Here is a 19,841-nt window from a genome sequence, read left to right as displayed (position 1 = left end):
CTCTCTCTCTCTCTCTCTCTCTCTCTCTCTCTCTCTCTCTCTCTCTCTCTCTCTCTCTCTTCTCCCCTTCCTCCCTCCGTCTTTCTCCTTCCCCCTCTGCCTCTCCCCCCTCCCTCTCCTCCTCTCCCTCTCTTACTTTCTCTCTTTCTGTCTCTGGTGTTTCTGTCTCTTTCCCTTATGACATTCAATAAATTGACTGAGCCCCTAAGCCTACAACAAAAGTCTGCAGACAAATTCTGCCAAGGGTTGGGAAGTCAGGATTCAAACATATTATTGAGACAGAATACATAATCAATGATGACAGGAATTGTCATGAGCAGGAAAGGTTTCTGATGAGGAAGAGGTGACAGCCAAATCCCAACACTGGTCATGCAAACCCTCAGCCAAGGCTCTCACCCCACAAGGTATGATAAGCTAACTGCTACCTCATCAGTTGAGGTCTTCCTGGGTGAGACCATCCCTAAATTACTTTGGAAAGATAGTGGAGTAGAATAAAAGGACAAAATTTTGAAACATGCTACAGCCTAGATGAACCTTGAAGACATGACACTAAGCAAAGTAAGTCAGACACCAAAACATCAAGTGTTATATACTTGTATTTTTAGAAGGTACACAAAAACAGTCAGCTTGGTAGACATAGAAAGTAGAATGGTGGGGCACTCAGATTTGGGGAAGGACAGGCAGTTCATTGTTTGATAACTACAGACTCCCCCATGGAGACAAGGTCCCTGAGATGGACCCTCATGACGCATACACAACTGTCTGTCTGTACTTAGTGCCCCACATCTGTACACTTACGGTGGGAAAAGAGTGAGTCGCTTAGATTTATGCTATAAGTAAGCATTCTGTTCCCTCCACTACGATCTTCAAAAAACCCAGTGATGACTACTGCAAATCCTCTGCCCCTCTGAACTAAGTTTTTTGTTCCTTTCTCTTTTTCTTTTATTTCTTTCTTTCCCTCTCTTCTTTCTCCTTTCTTCCCTTATTCCCTGATATCCTTTCTTAATAGAGAATCTTGCCACATAGCCCAAGTTACCCATCAACTCACAATCCTGCCTGAGCCTAGAACAAAGTAGTTTTTTCTTTTGTATTATTTTTAATTATGTGTGTGTGCAAATGACCATGGAAGCCAAAGGTCACCTAGAACTAGAGTTACAGGCAGTTGTGAACCAGCCAACATGGGTGCCAGGAACTGAACTTGGGACCCCCGAAACACCTACAAATGTTCCCGACTGCTTAACCATCTCTTCATCCCCTCGATCAAAATGTCTGTGTTGATTCCAGTGACCCCTGGTGAACATGCTGTTGGATGTCTGTGGAGATGGGAACAAACATCTCTTCACCTCAGATAGGGCACATGGCAGGCCAAAGAAGTTATTTTATCTGAGTCTAGCTTAAGGACTCGGAGAGTTTATTGGGGTTCCTTACCAGAGTAGGAGTAACTGGAGGATGTCTACATCATTAGAAGCCCGTCCCAGTATGAATGATAATTCACAAAAGTTGCGTCTCTGTGCCTTCCTACAGAGCTGGCAGGCAACTTGAGCAAGGGAGACCCCTACCTGGCAGTTGTTGCTATTGGTGTAATCAGTGATGTCTGTGGCACATGTTACCATCGAGGGCCAAGCAGACTTCCATGATATGTGGAACAGCCTGAAGCCACGTCTGTAGGCCATATTGATGTGAGTAGCCTGCACGGCTACCTGAGGCCATGGTGATGTCAGAGTCTTTACTTCCAGCTAGGACCATGTCTGGGTTGGAGGCTCCACTGGCAGCAGGGCTGAAGCCTGTGATGATGTCCCTTCCGTGGCCTGAGTTACCACCAAAGGCTATGTACAGGTCCATGGTCTGTCACTGAGGCCATGTCACTGTCAGGCACCCAGGCAGCTTCTGAGGTCTTTGTCTGGATCCAGCTCCTACTGGAACAGGGTGATGTGTTTGTGATCTGTGCTGTCACCCGAGACCATGTAGAGGTCCATGGTCCATGCTCCTGCTGTGAAAAGGAGGGAGGCTACTTTTGCTGTGTTATCAATGACTGCAGATGCACAGTTAAAAGAGAGGGACATGGAAGGCTTCTGTAACAACTCTTAACCCCACCACCCCAAACAGGAAGCCACTGGAGAGAGCCCTTAAAAAGTGTAATGGTAATGTTGAAGAGTAGCTCTCCACAAGCGATGGCTTCTGGTGGGGGACAAGAACTGAGTTCGATTTAAGGGGCAGGTCACTGAGAGTTTGACCATGCTCTAGTGAGTATATAAATAATTTTTTTCTTATTTTTATCTTTACTTCTTTGGGAGGGTTCATTGCAGGGGTTGGTGTGGCATGGAGGGACTGGGAAAGGATCAGGGTGCATGATGTGAAACTCCTTGAGAATCAGTGAAAATGTTACATGGGAACACAAATTAAAACAAAGAAAGTGGGCTGGAGAGATGGTTCAGTGGTTAAGAGCAATGACTGCTCTTCCAGAGGTCCTGAGTTCAATTCCCAGCAACCACATGGTGGCTCACAACCATCTGTAATGGGATCCGATGCCCTCTTCTGGTGTGTCTGAAGACAGCAACAGTGTACTCATATACATAACATAAATAAGTAAAACAAAGGAAGTATATCCATGAAAAAGATGACGAGGAGGAAGATGACAAGAAGAGGAGGAGGAGGAAAAGATGAGGCAACTGCTGCTGCTTGTGGGTTATCAGACAAGGCAACTGCTTGTCAGTCTCATGCAAATCCCATGCAAATCAATCCCAGCCAGTGAAAAGAGCATCCAAGGAGGCCAGGAGCCCATCAGAGGAAATATGATGCTTTAGCCAGATGCAACACTTCTAAGAGAAAGGTGTCTTCAGAAGGCCTTGAGAAACTGGAAATTTGTTAAGTATTTTGGCAGAGCTGATTCATCTTAAGACTAATTACTTGGTAATTAGAGACTCAAAGGACTGGTTTGTTCTTCTAAGCAAAATTGCCACTAAAATGAAAATTGAAGTAAATATTATATAAATAATCAGGGGCTGGCAAGGTGGCTGTGAGTAAAGGTGCTTCTTGCCCTCAAGCCTGACCACCTTCGGATCCCAGGAAGGAAGGAACCAGAAAGCTGGTCTGGGAAGTTGTTCTCTGACACTTTGCATGCCTTGGTATTGATACACACGCGCAGACACACACACACACACACACACACACACACACACACACACACACGCATACACTAAATGCAATAATTTAAAATTAAAAGATAAGCAAGTTTGTCACATGTTCATATATTTACTATGAAATGTTGGAGATGTATATTAAATAGATTCTATTAGATTATTTTTCAAGTATCATGCCTGCCCACTCTGAAATGGGGAAGGGGGACCGAGCTTCCTGTGGATGCTGTGTGCATATAGCCTATAGCAGATCCTTTCCTCAACTTCTAGCAAAGATTTGGACATCTGAAACAGGGACACAGGGCAAGGAAGCTTTTTTCCAAAAAGCAGCTTTATTTGTGCCAGCATTGGCTCAGCAGACCCATATCCAAAGGCTGAGGCCTGAGTGCAGTGTGCTTTGATACTTGCATACATATAGACACACACATATATGTATATGTGCATATGTTTGCATGCATACATATACTGTTTATATGTACATATATGTATACATACACATATATACATACATATATCCCTCTAATATGGTAACATACATTTTTTCTGGGAATTTTCTAGCTATATGATTATGTCACAATGCCTTAGGGTGCCATGACACTGAGAGCACAGGAATTCACTAAGAATGCACATGCGCACACTGACACTGATGGAATCATCATGAGGTCTCTTATGTGTCTCAAGGTGCTTATCACATATGAGGGCTACAAATAACATTGAGCAAATCAAGTAACCATCCACACTGTATCATGTCTCACTCCCTTAAGGGGAGTACTTTGCACATCTCCAGGAATAAGAAGTAACATTAACTCCCATAGAGGAGGGCCCAGGAGCAGCAGGTCTGCTGTGTCTGAGACAATGCCAGAACCTGAAGGGACCGACCGGATAAACAGTTCTCTGCACGCAAATCCCATGGGAGGGAGAGCTAAACCTTCAGAGAGGCAGACACGCCTGGGAAACCAGAAGAGACTGCACTCTGCACACATTACTGATTCCAGAGGAAAACACCAAACGCCATCTGGAACCCTGGTGCACGGAAGCTCCTGGAAATGGCGGCACAGATCTTCCTGGTTGCTGCCGCCGTGGAGAGCTCATAAGCAACACCCCACGAGCAAACTTGAGCCTCAGGACCACAGGTAAGACAAACCTTCCTACTCCAAGAGACCTGCCTAGTGAACTCAAGACACAGGTCCACAGGAACAGCTGAAGACCTGTAGATAGGAAAAACTACACGCCCGAAAGCAGAACACTCTGTTCCCATAACTGGCTGAAAGAAAACAGGAAAACAGGTCTACAGCACCCTTGACACACAGGCTTATAGGACAGTCTAGCCACTGTCAGAAATAGCAGAACAAAGTAACACTAGAGATAATCTGATGGCGAGAGGCAATCGCAGGAACCCAAGCAACAGAAACCAAGACTACATGGCATCATCAGAGCCCAATTCTCCCACCAAAGCAAACACGGAATATCCAAACACACCAGAAAAGAAAGATCTAGATTTGAAATCACATTTGATCATGACGCTGGAGGACTTCAAGAAAGACGTGAAGAACTCCCTTAGAGAAACACAGGAAAACATAAATAAACAAGTAGAAGCCTACAGAGAGCAATCACAAAAATCCCTGAAAGAATTCCAGGAAAACACAATCAAACAGTTGAAGGAATTAAAAATGGAAATAGAAGCAATCAAGAAAGAACACATGGAAACAACACTGGATATAGAAAACCAAAAGAAGGGACAAGGAGCCATAGATACAAGCTTCACCAACAGAATACAAGAGATAGAAGAGAGACTCTCTGGAGCAGAAGATTCCACAGAAATCATAGACTCAACTGTCAAAGATAATGTAAAGCGGAAAAAGCTACTGGTCCAAAACATACAGGAAATCCAGGACTCAATGAGGAGATCAAACCTAAGGATAATAGGTATAGAAGAGAGTAAAGACTCCCAGCTCAAAGGACCAGTAAATATCTTCAACAAAATCATAGAAGAAAACTTCCCTAACCTAAAGAAAGAGATACCCATAAGCATACAAGAAGCCTACAGAAATCCAAATAGATTGGACCAGAAAAGAAGCTCCTCCCGTCACATAATAGACAAAACACCAAATGCACAAAATAAAGAAAGAATATTAAAAGCAGTAAGGGGAAAAGGTCAAGTAACATATAAAGGCAGACCTATCAGAATCACACCAAACTTTTCGCCAGAGACTATGAAAGCCAGAATATCCTGGACTGATGTCATACAGACCCTAAGAGAACACAACAGCCAGCCCAGGTTACTGTATCCTGCAAAACTCTCAATTAACATAGATGGAGAAATCAAGATATTCCATGACAAAACCAAATTTACACAATATCTTTCTACAAATCCAGCACTACAAAGGATAATAAATGATAAAGCCCAACATAAGGAGGCAAGTTACACCCTAGAAGAAGCAAGAAACTAATCGTCTTGGCAACAAAACAAAGAGAAGAAAAGCACACAAACATAACCTCATATCCAAATATGAATATAACAGGAAGCAATAATCACTATCCCTTAATATCTCTCAACATCAATGGCCTCAACTCCCCAATAAAAAGACATAGATTAACAAACTGGATACCCAACGAGGACCCTGCATTCTGCTGCCTACAGGAAACAAAGACAAAGACAGACACTACCTCAGAGTGAAAGGCTGGAAAACAACTTTCCAAGCGAATGGTCAGAAGAAGCAAGCTGGAGTAGCCATTCTAATATCAAATAAAATCAATTTTCAACTAAAACTCATCAAAAAAGATAAGGAAGGACACTTCATATTCATCAAAGAAAAAATCCACCAAGATGAACTCTCATTCCTAAATATCTATGCCCCAAATACAAGGGTACCTACATAGGTAAAAGAAACCTTACTAAAGCTCAAAACACACATTGCACCTCACACAATAATAGTAGGAGATTTCAACACCCCCTCTCATCAATGGACAGATCTTGGAAACAGAAATTAAACAGTGATGTCGACAGACTAAGAGAAGTCATGAGCCAAATGGACTTAACAGATATTTATAGAACATTCTATCCTAAAGCAAAAGGATATACCTTCTTCTCAGCTCCTCATGGTACTTTCTCCAAAATTGACCATATAATTGGTCAAAAAACGGGCCTCAACAGATACAGAAAGATAGAAATAATCCCATGAGTGCTATCAGACCAAAATGGCCTAAAGCCGGTCTTCAATAACAATAAGGGAAGAACGCCCACATATACATGGAAGTTGAACAATGCTCTACTCAACGATAATCCGGTAAAGGAAGAAATAAAGAAAGAAATTAAAGACTTCTTAGAATTTAATGAAAATGAAGGTACAACATACCCAAACTTATGAGACACAATAAAAGCTGTGCTAAGAGGAAAATTCAGAGTGCTGAGTGACCGCAGAAAGAAACAGGAAAGAGCATATGTCAGCAGCTTGACAGCACACCTAAAAGCTCTAGAACAAAAAGAAGCAAATACACCCAGGAGGAGTAGAAGGCAGGAAATAATCAAACTCAGAGCTGAAATCAACCAAGTAGAAACAAAAAGGACCATAGAAAGAATCAACAGAACCAAAAGTTGGTTCTTTGAGAAAATCAACAAGATAGATAAACCCTTAGCCAGACTAACGAGAGGACCCAGAGAGTGTGTCCAAATTAACAAAATCATAAATGAAAAGGGAGACATAACTACAGATTCAGAGGAAATTCAAAAAATCATCAGATCTTACTATAAAAGCCTATATTCAACAAAACTTGAAAATCTACAGGAAATGGACAATTTCCTAGACAGATACCAGGTACCGAAGTTAAATCAGGAACAGATAAACCAGTTAAACAACCCCATAACTCCTAAGGAAATAGAAACAGTCATTAAAGGTCTCCCAACCAAAAAGAACCCAGGTCCAGACGGGTTTAGTGCAGAATTCTATCAGACCTTCAAAGAAGACTTCATACCAATATTATCCAAACTATTCCACAAAATTGAAACAGATAGAGCACTACCGAATTCCTTCTATGAAGCCACAATTACTCTTATACCTAAACCACACAAAGACCCAACAAAGAAAGAGAACTTCAGACCAATTTCCCTTATGAATATTGATGCAAAAATACTCAATAAAATTCTGGCAAACTGAATCCAAGAGCACATCAAAACAATCATCCACCATGATCAAGTAGGCTTCATCCCAGGCATGCAGGGATGGTTTAATATATGGAAAACCATCAACGTGATCCATTATATAAACAAACTGAAAGAATAAAACCACATGATCATTTCATTAGATGCTGAAAAAGCATTTGACAAAATTCAACACTCCTTCATGATAAAAGTCCTGGAAAGAATAGGAATTCAAGGCCCATAGCTAAACATAGTAAAAGCCATATACAGCAAACCAGTTGCTAACATTAACTAAACCGAGAGAAACTTGAAGCAATCCCACTAAAATCAGGGACTAGACAAGGCTGCCCACTCTCTCCCTACTTATTCAATATAGTTCTTGAAGTTCTAGCCAGAGCAATCAGACAACAAAAGGAGGCCAAGGGGATACAGATCGGAAAGGAAGAGGTCAAAATATCACTTTTTGCAGATGATATGATAGTATATTTAAGTGATCCCAAAAGTTCCACCAGAGAACTACTAAAGCTGATAAACAACTTCAGCAAAGTGGCTGGGTATAAAATTAACTCAAATAAATCAGTAGCCTTCCTCTACACAAAAGAGAAACAAGCCTAGAAAGAAATTAGGGAAACGACACCCTCCATAATAGACCCAAATAATATAAAGTACCTCGGTGTGACTTTAACCAAGCAAGTAAAAGATCTGTACAATAAGAACTTCAAGACTCTGAAGAAAGAAATTGAAGAAGACCTCAGAAGATGGAAAGATCTCCCATGCTCATGGATTGGCAAGACTAATATAGTAAAAATGGCCATTTTACCAAAAGCAATCTACAGATTCAATGCAATCCCCATCAAAATACCAATCCATTTCTTCAAAGAGTTAGACAGAGCAATTTGCAAATTCATCTGGAATAACAAAAAACCCAGGATAGCTAAAACTATCCTCAACAATAAAAGGACTTCAGGGGGAATCACTATCCCTGAACTCTAGCAGTATTACAGAGCAATAGTGATAAAAACTGCATGGTATTGGTACAGAGACAGACAGATAGACCAATGGAATAGAATTGAAGACCCAGAAATGAACCCACACACCTATGGTCACTTGATTTTTGACAAAGGAGCCAAAACCATCCAATGGAAAAAAGATAGCATTTTCAGCAAATGGTGCTGGTTCAACTGGAGGTCAACATGTAGAAGAATGCAGATCGATCCATGCTTATCACCCTGTACAAAGCTTAAGTCCAAGTGGATCAAGGACCTCCACATCAAACCAGATACACTCAAACTAATAGAAGAAAAACTAGGGCAGCATCTCGAACACATGGGCACTGGAAAAAATTTCCTGAACAAAACACCAATGGCTTATGCTCTAAGATCAAGAATCGACAAATGGGATCTCATAAACCTGCAAAGCTTCTGTAAGGCAAAGGACACTGTGGTTAGGACCAAACAGCAACCAACAGATTGGGAAAAGATCTTTACCAATCCTACAACAGATAGAGGCCTTATATCCAAAATATACAAAGAACACAAGAAGTTAGACCGCAGGGAGACAAGTAACCTCATTAAAAATGGGGTTCAGAGCTAAACAAACAAATCACAGCTGAGGAATGCCGAATGGCTGAGAAACACCTAAAGAAATGTTCAACATCTTTAGTCATAAGGGAAATGCAAATCAAAACAACCCTGAGATTTCACCTCACACCAGTGAGAATGGCTAAGATCAAAAACTCAGGGGACAGCAAATGCTGGCGAGGATGTGGAGAAAGAGGAACACTCCTCCACTTTTGGTTGGATTGCAGACTGGTACAACCATTCTGGAAATCAGCCTGGAGGTTCCTCAGAAAATTGGACATTGAACTGCCTGAGGATCCAGCTATACCTCTCTTGGGCATATACCCAAAAGATGCCCCAACATATAAAAAAGACACGTGCTCCACTATGTTCATAGCAGCCTTATTTATAATAGCCAGAAGCTGGAAAGAACCCAGATGCCCTTCAACAGAGGAATGGATACAGAAAATGTGGTACATCTACACAATGGAATATTACTCAGCTATCAAAAACAATGCCTTTATGAAATTCATAGGCAAATGGTTGGAACTGGAAAATATCATCCTGAGTGAGGTAACCTAATCACAGAGAAACACACATGGTATGAACTCATTCATAAGTGGCTATTAGTCCAAAAGCTTGAATTACCCTAGATGCCTAGAACACATGAAACTCAAGAAGGATGATCAAAATGTGAATGCTTCACTCCTTCTTTAAAAGGGGAACAAGAATACCCTTGGCAGGGAATAGAGAGGCAAAGATTAAAACAGAGACAGAAGGAACACCCATTCAGAGCCTGACCCACATGTGGCCCATACATATACAGCCACCCAATTAGACAAGATGGATGAAGCAAAGAAGTGCAGGCAGACAGGAGCCGGATGTAGATCTCTCCTGAGAGACACAGCCAGAATACAGCAAATAGAGAGGCGAATGCCAGCAGCAAACCACTGAACTGAGAACAGGACCCCTGTTGAAGGAATCAGAGAAAGAACTGGAAGAGCTTGAAGGGGCTCGAGACCCCATATGAACAACAATGCCAACAACCAGACCTTCCAGGGACTAAGCCACTACCTAAAGACTATACATGGACTGACCGTGGACTCTGACCTCATAGGTAGCAATGAATATCCTAGTAAGAGCACCAGTGGAAGGGGAAGCCCTGGGTCCTGCTAAGACTGAACATGATTGTTGGGGGGAGGGCGGCAATGGGGGGAGGATGGGGAGGGGAACACCCATAAAGAAGGGGAGGGGGAGGAGTTAGGGGGATGTTGGCCCATAAACCGGGAAAGGGAATAACACTCAAAATGTAAATAAGAAATACTCAAGTTAAAAAAAAAACAGTACCTTATAGTAAGAAGTGACATTAATATGAAATTGAGAAATAGTGTTACCTAAAAATAACCTTCAAGGGTTTTTTTTGTTGAGAGAATGTCTCGTGCTGTATGTAGGTCAATAGTCAAGGATGTCCTATGCTCCTAATCCTCCTGCTTCAACGATCTGGGATGACAGGCCTGTTCTATAACACTCAACTCTCCTTACTGGGCAAATGCCTCTTATAATAACCAGAAAATAGTTTCAGCTTTGTGGGGGTGTCAGCTACTTACTCAGTCCCACTAGTCAACAAACTTAGGAAAGTCTACAGTATACCATAGCAGCCCTATCAGACTGTGGTGAGTAGAGACTGTGCCCCACAGACAAAACCTCACCCTCCCTCAGCCCTGCAGTCTTGCACCTTCCAGATCACCACCTTTGGTCAGATTACCAGACTTCCACATCAAACTGATCTACTTCTGTGAGCTTAGCCTCTGTACCCTGTATTGTGATGGATTTTGTTAATTCTCAATTCGACAGGATCTACAAGCATTGAAAAGACCAGTCTCTGGGGATGGCTGTAAAGGATTACCTAGAAAAGGTTAACTGAGGAGGAAGATCTACCCTAAGTGCTGATGATAGCATTCCCTGGGATCTGTCCATTTGAATATAAAGGAGAAAAGAAGCTGAGTTTCACCAGATTCACCTTTCTCTGCTTGTTCTCTGCTTACAATGTGCCATGACAAACTGGACCCCCTGAAGCCATAGGGCAAATAAAGCTTAGTATTTAATGGCAGCAACAGGAAAAGTAACTAAGACAATCACCTTGTCCCCACTGGACCTGCTCTGAGATCAGCACCCTGAGGAAGGAGGCAAAGAGCTGGCAGGCTCACGGAGAGTGCTAGATACTGTGAGCAGGAGGATCCTGGGAGTCAGCACTAGCCACAGGAATGTGTTGAGGTAGGAAATGCCAACCCTACTTGTCTCTAGCTGGTGACACTTATGAATAATAATAACTCACTTAACTTTAGTGGACCTTGATTCCCTTGCATTAAAATTTTGCAACGGTTTTGAAATGTATATTTCTCTTGCTTCTCACAAAAGTTCTTGAATTCTGGGGAGAATTCATGAATGAGATCATGAAGACCTATTAAACTCTAAGGGACTGGAGAGATGGCTCAGTGGTTAGGAGAACTGGCTGCTCTTCCAGAGGACCCAGGTTTGAGTCCCAGCACCCACATCAGGCTGCACACAACTGCTTCTAACTCCAGTTCCAGAAGAACCGGTGCCCTCTGGCCTAGGCAGGTTCCTGCACACACAGAGTACACATAAATTCACTCAGGCACATATAATGCCCTAATAATAAATAAGTAAATAAAGCAGTGACCCTAAAAAGAAACCAAGGAATATTGTAACCTACAAATACCCCCAGTACCCAATTTAAGCCAGAGCAACCAATTTGGCTTCCATGAATAGATATTCCAGACCCAATAAATTTAACAGCAATAGTGAAAACCAAATGAAAAAACACAATTATCTCACCAATCCAGCAAACGTATTACATTTTTTGCATTCTTCTTTAGTTTCTGTACAAAGCTAAGCACCCCTAATATAACCGTGATAGCAGTACACGTATTGTGAATCCTACATCTGTCTATCTATATGCCATCACCATCTGCAAACATGAACAAAAGGCAATATGGCAGTATATAGTTTTTCCTTTTACATCTCCTACCCAGTCTCTTCCCATACATAGAGGGTGAACGAATTGTCCTTGGAGTTAATGCCAAATAAGATGAGGTTTTAAAGCAAACCAGATATGGCGGCATGGGCTTGTTGTCTCAGATTCTAAACAGGCTAAGGAAGGAGGATCATAAATGCAAGGCCTGCCAGAGAAATCTGGTAAGACCCTGTTTCAAAATAAAAAAGCATGGGAAACCCAAGACTGAGCAACAAGAGATGGACCCAATCGGTTTTAAGTTTGGGGAGTGGGAGGGCATGAAGTTGGATAAAGTGAATTTGAGAGAAGTTAGGGTACGGGGAAATAAATATTATCAAAAACACATTGTATTAAATTCTCAAAAAGTTCATTAAAAAAGAAGAAGGTTCTCACAGTTCCAAAATATGTAATGATAACCCAAACATGCAACTTTAAAATACCTCAAAAGGAAAAAAAAAATCATAAAGGGTAGAACTCCCTCCGTTAATTGATTTCTGCTTTAGACTAGAGTGGCAACCCTCGCCTGTCATTTGATTTTGTAAATAGAGTTTTGTAGGAGAACAAAGGAAAGGATAAAGGGCTGGGGCTCCAGCTAAGCCTCAGGGGTAGAGCCCTTGTCTGTACCTCAAAGCTCTGACTCAGTCCTTAGTGCCCAAAACAGAAAGCACATCATAGATTTGCCACTCAACACCAGGATGTATGCAAACATTCTGAAGTAAAGACAGGGGTCAGTATTCCTACTAGCCAGAAAGGTGTGACCTGCAAACATATTGACTCTGGGGACTTGGAATATGGCCAAGGCAACCGATAAACTGAACGTTTTGCTTTCTGGCTTTTGTTTTGTTTTCAGAAAGAAGAGCGAATTTTTTTTTTAGATCTCAGTGTACAAAAGAGGAACAGGACTGCCTTAAACTCCATTTAACATCAGTTAAACCTCAATACCCACAAATGGCTAGTGATGACTCTAAAGGACAGTGCAGGGTCACTCAGACTGGCTAAGTCTTCTCAGAATATGTTAATGTGGGCCAGGGCCACTTTGGTCCAGAATTCTCCCCACTAAATCAACTCATTTGAGCCTATTTAATGTCCATACTCTTTCATAAAAGCATCACAGTTTTCTTTGGTCATTCAATCACCAGAGACAAAGCTCAGAATCTCGTTTTCTGCTGTAGAAAACAAAAGGTCCTAGTCAAGAAGTGAGAGTACTACCCAAGCCCTGAATCTCATTAGTCTTTCCAGGATGTTGGAATCGTGAGAATCCAGGACTCTAGCTGTCCAATATGGTAGCAGGAAGTGATAAGGTCCCTCCGACATGGAACCCCCTCCCTTCCTGCTTATTCCCAAACCTGATTCTTCGGCCCATGTCACATGGCCCATGAATGTGCAAAAAATGAGACAGACACTGTTGTTTGCTGAGCACTGCAATACTGAGCATAGTCAGATGTCCTGTGCTGGTTTTTACTGTGTCAATGTATCCAGGTGTCCTGTGCTGGTTCTTACTGTGTCAATGTATCCAGATGTCCTGTGCTGGTTCTCACTGTGTCAATGTATCCACTCAATCTGTTTGCCATCTGCTGTTCACAAGTGATCATGGAGATCCAGAGTCAGTCAGAGGAGGCTGCAATGGGGGACTTCCAGAGCTGATCAGCTGGCCCGCCAACAGCTTATCCGAGCCAAGAGATTCTACATGGGGGACCAGAAGGTTCTATCTAATGTTTCAACATCTGCTTGCAAGGCTCAGAGAAACAATACTTAATTCATATTCCTAGACACAATATACCCCTTCCAAGAGCTGCAGTAATCATGGGGGCCGGGTATTTCCCATGTGCTACTCAACTCATTTCATTAGTTTGACATAATGAAGAAAGCATGCGACTTTGCTTCTGACGTTCCAACACAGGGAAGACAAGTGCTGATTACCAACAGCACAACCAAGAAATGGCCCTATGGGGAGCACTTCCTAACATATTTACCTAATTAGCCCATTATAAAGTGTAATGCGATTTCTTCCCTTAGCCTGCAATTAGTTTGATAGGCGTCTTCCAGAAATGACAGAGATAGAGAAGGCAGAGGCGTACGGTACTTAACTTCACAAGCTGACATTGAATTTTGCAGTTGTCTATGAAGCCCCCAGAGCTTAGCATTGGGGGCTTGATTGCTTTGATAGACTGTGAGGAGAGTTCCCCCAGGCCATTTCATATGCTCATACCTCTCTGCTCCATTCCCAAGAGCTTTGCAAAAGAGGAATTCAGTCAAAATGGTACAGAAAGTGAGGCAGGCTGCAACCTCGGGTGTGCTTTTGAGAGAGAAAGATCTCATTCGCTTCAGCAGTTCACAGCTCTGAGCCTTAGATGCACCTTCAGCTGAGTAGTGGGAATATCATGTCCACCTAGTCCATTAGCATCCCCACGAGTCCAGGAAACAGGATGTGGGTATGTTAATCACAGCAATTGCTAATATGTAGTGAGTGCTTGCCCCATGCCAAGCATATCTGGATGACCGTCCCATAGCATAATCAACACATTACAAAACATTTCTTTATTCTAGTGCAATGGCTGTCCATCTCCCTAATGGTGCACCCCTTTAATACAGTTCTTCATGTAATGTAAAGAGCAGAACAAATGCTCCCCACAAGGGTTCTAGAAGTGGCTCTCCAGTGCAGCATTAAAGTTGGGCAGGAAGCTGGAAGAAAGCATACAGCGTCACTTACACCATGCTAGGACTTTCAGTGATCTACAGCTGACAGGAAGTCACCTGAATATTGTATGTCAGCCCTCTCCTCTGCTCCTGCGAGCAACCTTGGAAAATACATTGAGACTTGAGTCATTTCTTTGGGCTGTAGTTCGTTGCCCTGGCTGGGTTGAGTAGACACTCACGTCTTCCCAGGAAAAGTCATCTGCTCTCAGCATTTGCTCTCTCCTCTTGGTAGACAGATTAAGGAGACAGCACGTCAACGGCACTGAAGAGCACAGGTCAGAGGATCCAGGCAGTCATCTGGTTTGTGGGCGAGACAGAGAAGTTCCTTTTACCCGGAAGACAGAGACACTAGACATTGCTTTATTAGCCCCACAAGAGGAAGAGAAAGCTGAGACTTGACATTGAATGCCTCTGTACAATCCTTGGTTGTGATGAATCATGTGGCTCACCTTTAGGCAAGAAAGGTTCCCGTCAGGCAGTGTCTGGCCAGGGATGATTAACTAGTGGCTGCCAGCTAAAGGTCACTTGTAGAAACACTTCATTTAGCTCAAGATGTCTTTAGGTGGATCGTGCTATTTGCCCAGACACAGAGAAGACTTGTCCGGCCCCAGGAACCTGAATCTTTCTCATGTGGCTGCTTGGCCAAGAATCAGATCAACGAAGTCTCAGCCAGGCTACAATGGAATCAAATAGATCCCCTGCTTTTCGTAGCCTCCAATGGCCAACTGACTTAATGACTACAGTCATAGAGGACTAGACTTTATGACTGCCACAAAGGGAGGCATTGTGCCTTCCTGGGGGAAGAATGCTGTTTTTATACAAATCAATCCAGTCTAGTACAGGAAAATGCTAAATAATTATTTAGAAAGAATTAAAAACAGAAAAACAACAGGCAATACTTTCTGGTGGAATGTTTTACTACTTGGGGGACAGTGGATCACCATCTTGGCCAGCTCGATCATGATTGCACTAACTTCGCTCTTTCGTCTCTACCCTTTCAGCTATATCACCAAGTTCCTCCAGCAAAAACTCCAACACACACACACACCCCCACACACACACACACATGCATGCATATTCCGCAGACTCTCTTAGTGTGCTCAATCTTTATTCTACCAGAAGGCCGAGGACCCTCACTGTTCCAATAAATCAGTCTCTGCTTGTTGATATAGAGTTTGTCTGCTAGTTTCCATATATATGTGTGGAACATACATATATATACATACATGTATACATACATATATACATACATGTATACAAACATATATACATACATATACATATATATATGAGCGTGTATATATAATGTGCTCAGTCTGTTACTGACACACCTGTTTTCTGGGCTGACCACTTGGAATTTGATAGACAATTGGTGTATTTCTCCCTGGGGAAGGCTATTTCTCCCATTCCCAGAATTCTTTAGTTGCCTATAGTTCTTCGTTGAGGTATCGTGGGTTTTCCCTGTAGCTTCCACGCTGTGTCTCTCTGTACCTCTTACACCACAGAGCAGAGGACATTGGGGTGCTCACTCCTGCTTTAGCAATCGACAATTCAGCTACTTGCATGCTTTGCATATAGAGACAGAGCCCCACTCGCTGTTACAGAAGGAAGAAAATGGAAGGGAGGGGCAAAAATAATAACTAAACTGAACGAAAACCCCATAAATCTTGTAAGTTTAATTTTTCAAACACTATTTTCAATGATGGTTCTTAAATGTTTTAACCTCCCTTCTAGCTTACCACCCACCAGAGGTAGTGGGAAAGAAAGAATGGGGTGGTGGCGGGGCCAGGGGCGGGGGCTGTTTAGAAAGGTTCTTTGGCGTAACTCCCATCCTCGTTATCTGGAAATCAGCAGTTCAGTTCACAGGTTAGCAGCGGCAACTTGATCCATTCACAAACACTTCACGAATAGACAAGCAGTCTAGTTCAGCAAAGTCAGGATAGCAAACAGAAACCAGTAGCAGAGGCACAACCTAGGAGAGACAGCCAGGTCTCAGTCCTCAGCATGAGTCAGCAGGAAGAAGCAGGAGAAACACCAGGAGAAGTTCTTGGCTGTGCCCCTCTCAGGGACTCAAAGATCAGCACACTTGAGACCCACAAGCATTGCACAGCTAGCTCTGTTAGCAAGCCTAGCTCAGCCTCATCACTGTCCACTGAGTCCTATTTTTACCAAGCTAACATTCCATGCCCTCAGGGGTCTTGCCTTAGCATGTGTACTCTGCCAATGAGCCCCAGTTCACAGAAGTTTTTTGGTGCATTTCTCTCTATAGAATCCTGACAAATGGAGCTCAACTATGAAAAGTGGACCAATACATGCGTGTAGTTATTGAAGAATCCTTCATCATGTGCTTGCTGTAGCAGAACATCCTTTCACCTGTGTCTGCATCAACAAAACATTCCTTCACAAGTCTGCCTTAGCCTTTCCTTTGTGTCCACTTCAGCAAAATGTTCCTTCATGCATTTGCCCCAGCAAAACACCATCCAACATAACTGACTTTCCAAAGAACCCTTAAGTTTCCACTTCAAAATCCCTTTAGCATTGGTGCTCTCCCCTGCTCTGGGGTTCTTTCTCTATCTGAGAACTCTGTCTTATTTGGCAATAAACTTTGACTGTTCTCTGACCTGTTTTCCTGTGTTTTAATTCTTTAACTGATGAGGGAAAAGGAGCTTAGCTGCTAGCCATTATCAGAAGTAAAGAAGGGAGAGTGGGCGACAGAGGGAGGGAATGATGGATGGAGGAATGAAGGGAAGTTTAACTGTTTGAAGGGGTGATGAGCAAACCACAGGGCATTTACCATTCTGTCCTGCATTTCTCTGTGGCTGGCAGGAGACAGGTTGAGGGAGTCGGCTTTGTTTTGCTCAATCAGTTCTGCATTGGTTTCAAAGTCAGTTAGAAAACCCCAGAATTTGGCTGTCTTGTCTAGCTTCAGTGGGAGAGGATATGCTTAGTCCTGATGGGACTTGGTGTGCCTCTCCCTCTGAAGAGGAGGGGAGGGAGGAATGGGAAAAGGTGAGTAGTAAGGTGGGACTGGGAGAAGAAGAGGGAGGGGCTGCGATCAGGATGTAAACTGAATAAATTAACGAAAGAAAGGAAGAAAGGAAGGAAGGAAGGAAGGAAGGAAGGAAGGGAGGGAGGGAGGGAGGGAGGGAGGGAGAGAGAGAGAGAGAGAGAGAGAGAGAGAGAGAGAGAGGCCTAAAATCTGTAGCTGTCATACACATACTTGCCTGAATCTTGCACATTTCTAACAGTGACTATCTTTCAGTAAATATTTACACAATGCTTACGCCCCAAGGTGATTCTAAACACCATTTCCTAGTGGAAAGACTGCCCGAAGGAGCCGCAACTTCATCACAAGTCACTGAGGAAGTGAACTCAAAGGAGCTGACAGAGGACTGACCTGACCATTGGCAGGTATTACAAACCAGGAGACAGAATTAGTGGAGTTTGTCCCCAAGGTCCCCAGAGTTTACCCAGGACAATGGAGCTAAGTTTTTTCTTGGTTCTGGGAGATATTTGCTCACTCCAGGATTGACTACTATAAGCGCACATTGCAAGCTGCTGTGTCTCTTGAGTGAACTTGCTGCTGTGTTAATGACGAAAGTAACCCATCTAGTGAACTTTCTAGTGTGTGAGAGTAAGGAAAGTGTTGGCTATGTTTCCCCAATTCCCCGTTCTTTCTGACGTTTGGATGAAGTTTCCATGAAACCTTTTGACAGAAAGTTTTGAGTAGGAAAAGTTTTTGCCTTCATGGCCTCTGGTTTGCTGTTTGGCACATATTGGTGGGCTCCAGCTTATGCAGGCTCTGAGGCACAGAGATCTGATGTTTGTGACTGGCACTTCATTTATTTCTCCATCTCCCCCCCCTTCCCTCTCCTTCTCCTCCTGTATTCCGTATCTCATTGTAAGCTATTTAAAAAGTGGTCTTGCATAAAACATTATAAGAAGAGCAAAAAGAATATAAATTAAAATTATCCTGTTGCCATCAATTAATTGGCTAATCAAATGAACATTTATATCCGTCCCTTTTATGTCTGGACGGGCATGCTGTATTCTGGGCAGCCTTGCTTTTCTAGATTTTTCCACTTCGTGGAAAAAGACCTGAGTGTCACTGTGGACACTACACAAGCCCACATCTTCCTTTCCCTACCTTTATAGCCAGGGTGCCGCCATAGGGATTAGTTCAGAAGCTCCTATCTACACACAGGTGGACCCAGGGGACTCCTCTCTCTAGAACTCTTGCCACTTTTGGAAAGACTTCCAAAGGCAGTGGTTGTAGCATCATGATTATTATTCATGGGTATTAATGGGTAGAGCAAACCATTCTGTGTAACCGTCTTGGTTCTCTTAGCTCTTAAAGACACCGTCTTGACTGGTTCAGCCCTTGAATGGTTCAGTAAAGCTGTACTCAGTAACTGCTTTTGGAGGTAAAGTCTCTATATGTTCCAGCTTGATCTGACTCTCAGTCTCCGAAGCAGCCCATGTTAACACTCCTGTGTGAGGTGCTGATGCTGGTTCCCATTTTGCTGTCTGGACTGGTTAGACTCCTTACTTGACAGGAACCTTGCAGTGAACTGGCAGCACTAAGAGTAGTGGACAAGAGGACCACAGATACCAGAGGCAAAAGAGCTAGAAAAAATTTAGACCTGTTTTTCCTTTATTAGTTGAGGAATCTGAGTTAAGAAAGGGGGAGTGATTAAAGCAAGTGACCCACTGTGAAGGCTTGTGGGGAGCAGGACCAATAGCCTGTACAGGATGGTGTTTCATGGGGCTCTCACTAAACTGAAAACACTGTGGGGTGATGTCTTAGTTAGTGTCTTATTGCTATGAACAGACACCATGACCAATGTAAGTTTTATAAAGGACAACATTTAATTGGGACTGGCTTACAGGTTCAGAGGTTCAGTCCATTATCATCAAGGCGGGAGCATGGCGACATCGCAGCATCCAGGCAGGCATGGTGCAGGAGGAGCTGAGTTCTACATCTTCACCTGAAGAAAGCCAGGAACAGACTGAACATCCACAGGCAGCTAGGAGGAGGGTCTCCAAGCCCACCCCACAGTGACACACTTCCTCCAACATAGCCACACCTTCTAATAGTGCCACTCCATGGGCCAAGCATATGCAAACCATCACAGGTGTATTGAGATAAGGTAAGGACTGTTGATCCAAAGACCGATGTCCAAAACTGTAAAAATAAGTATTAGCTATTCATTCTGTAAATATGTATAGAGACCAGCAAGGCTTTGTAACAGGCACTGGGTTAATCTGTATCATGA

Source organism: Rattus norvegicus, chromosome 1 (assembly GCF_021556685.1).
Source record: "Rattus norvegicus strain SHRSP/BbbUtx chromosome 1, alternate assembly SHRSP_T2T, whole genome shotgun sequence".
Lineage (NCBI taxonomy): Eukaryota > Metazoa > Chordata > Mammalia > Rodentia > Muridae > Rattus > Rattus norvegicus.
Note: the sequence above shows the minus strand (reverse complement) of the source record.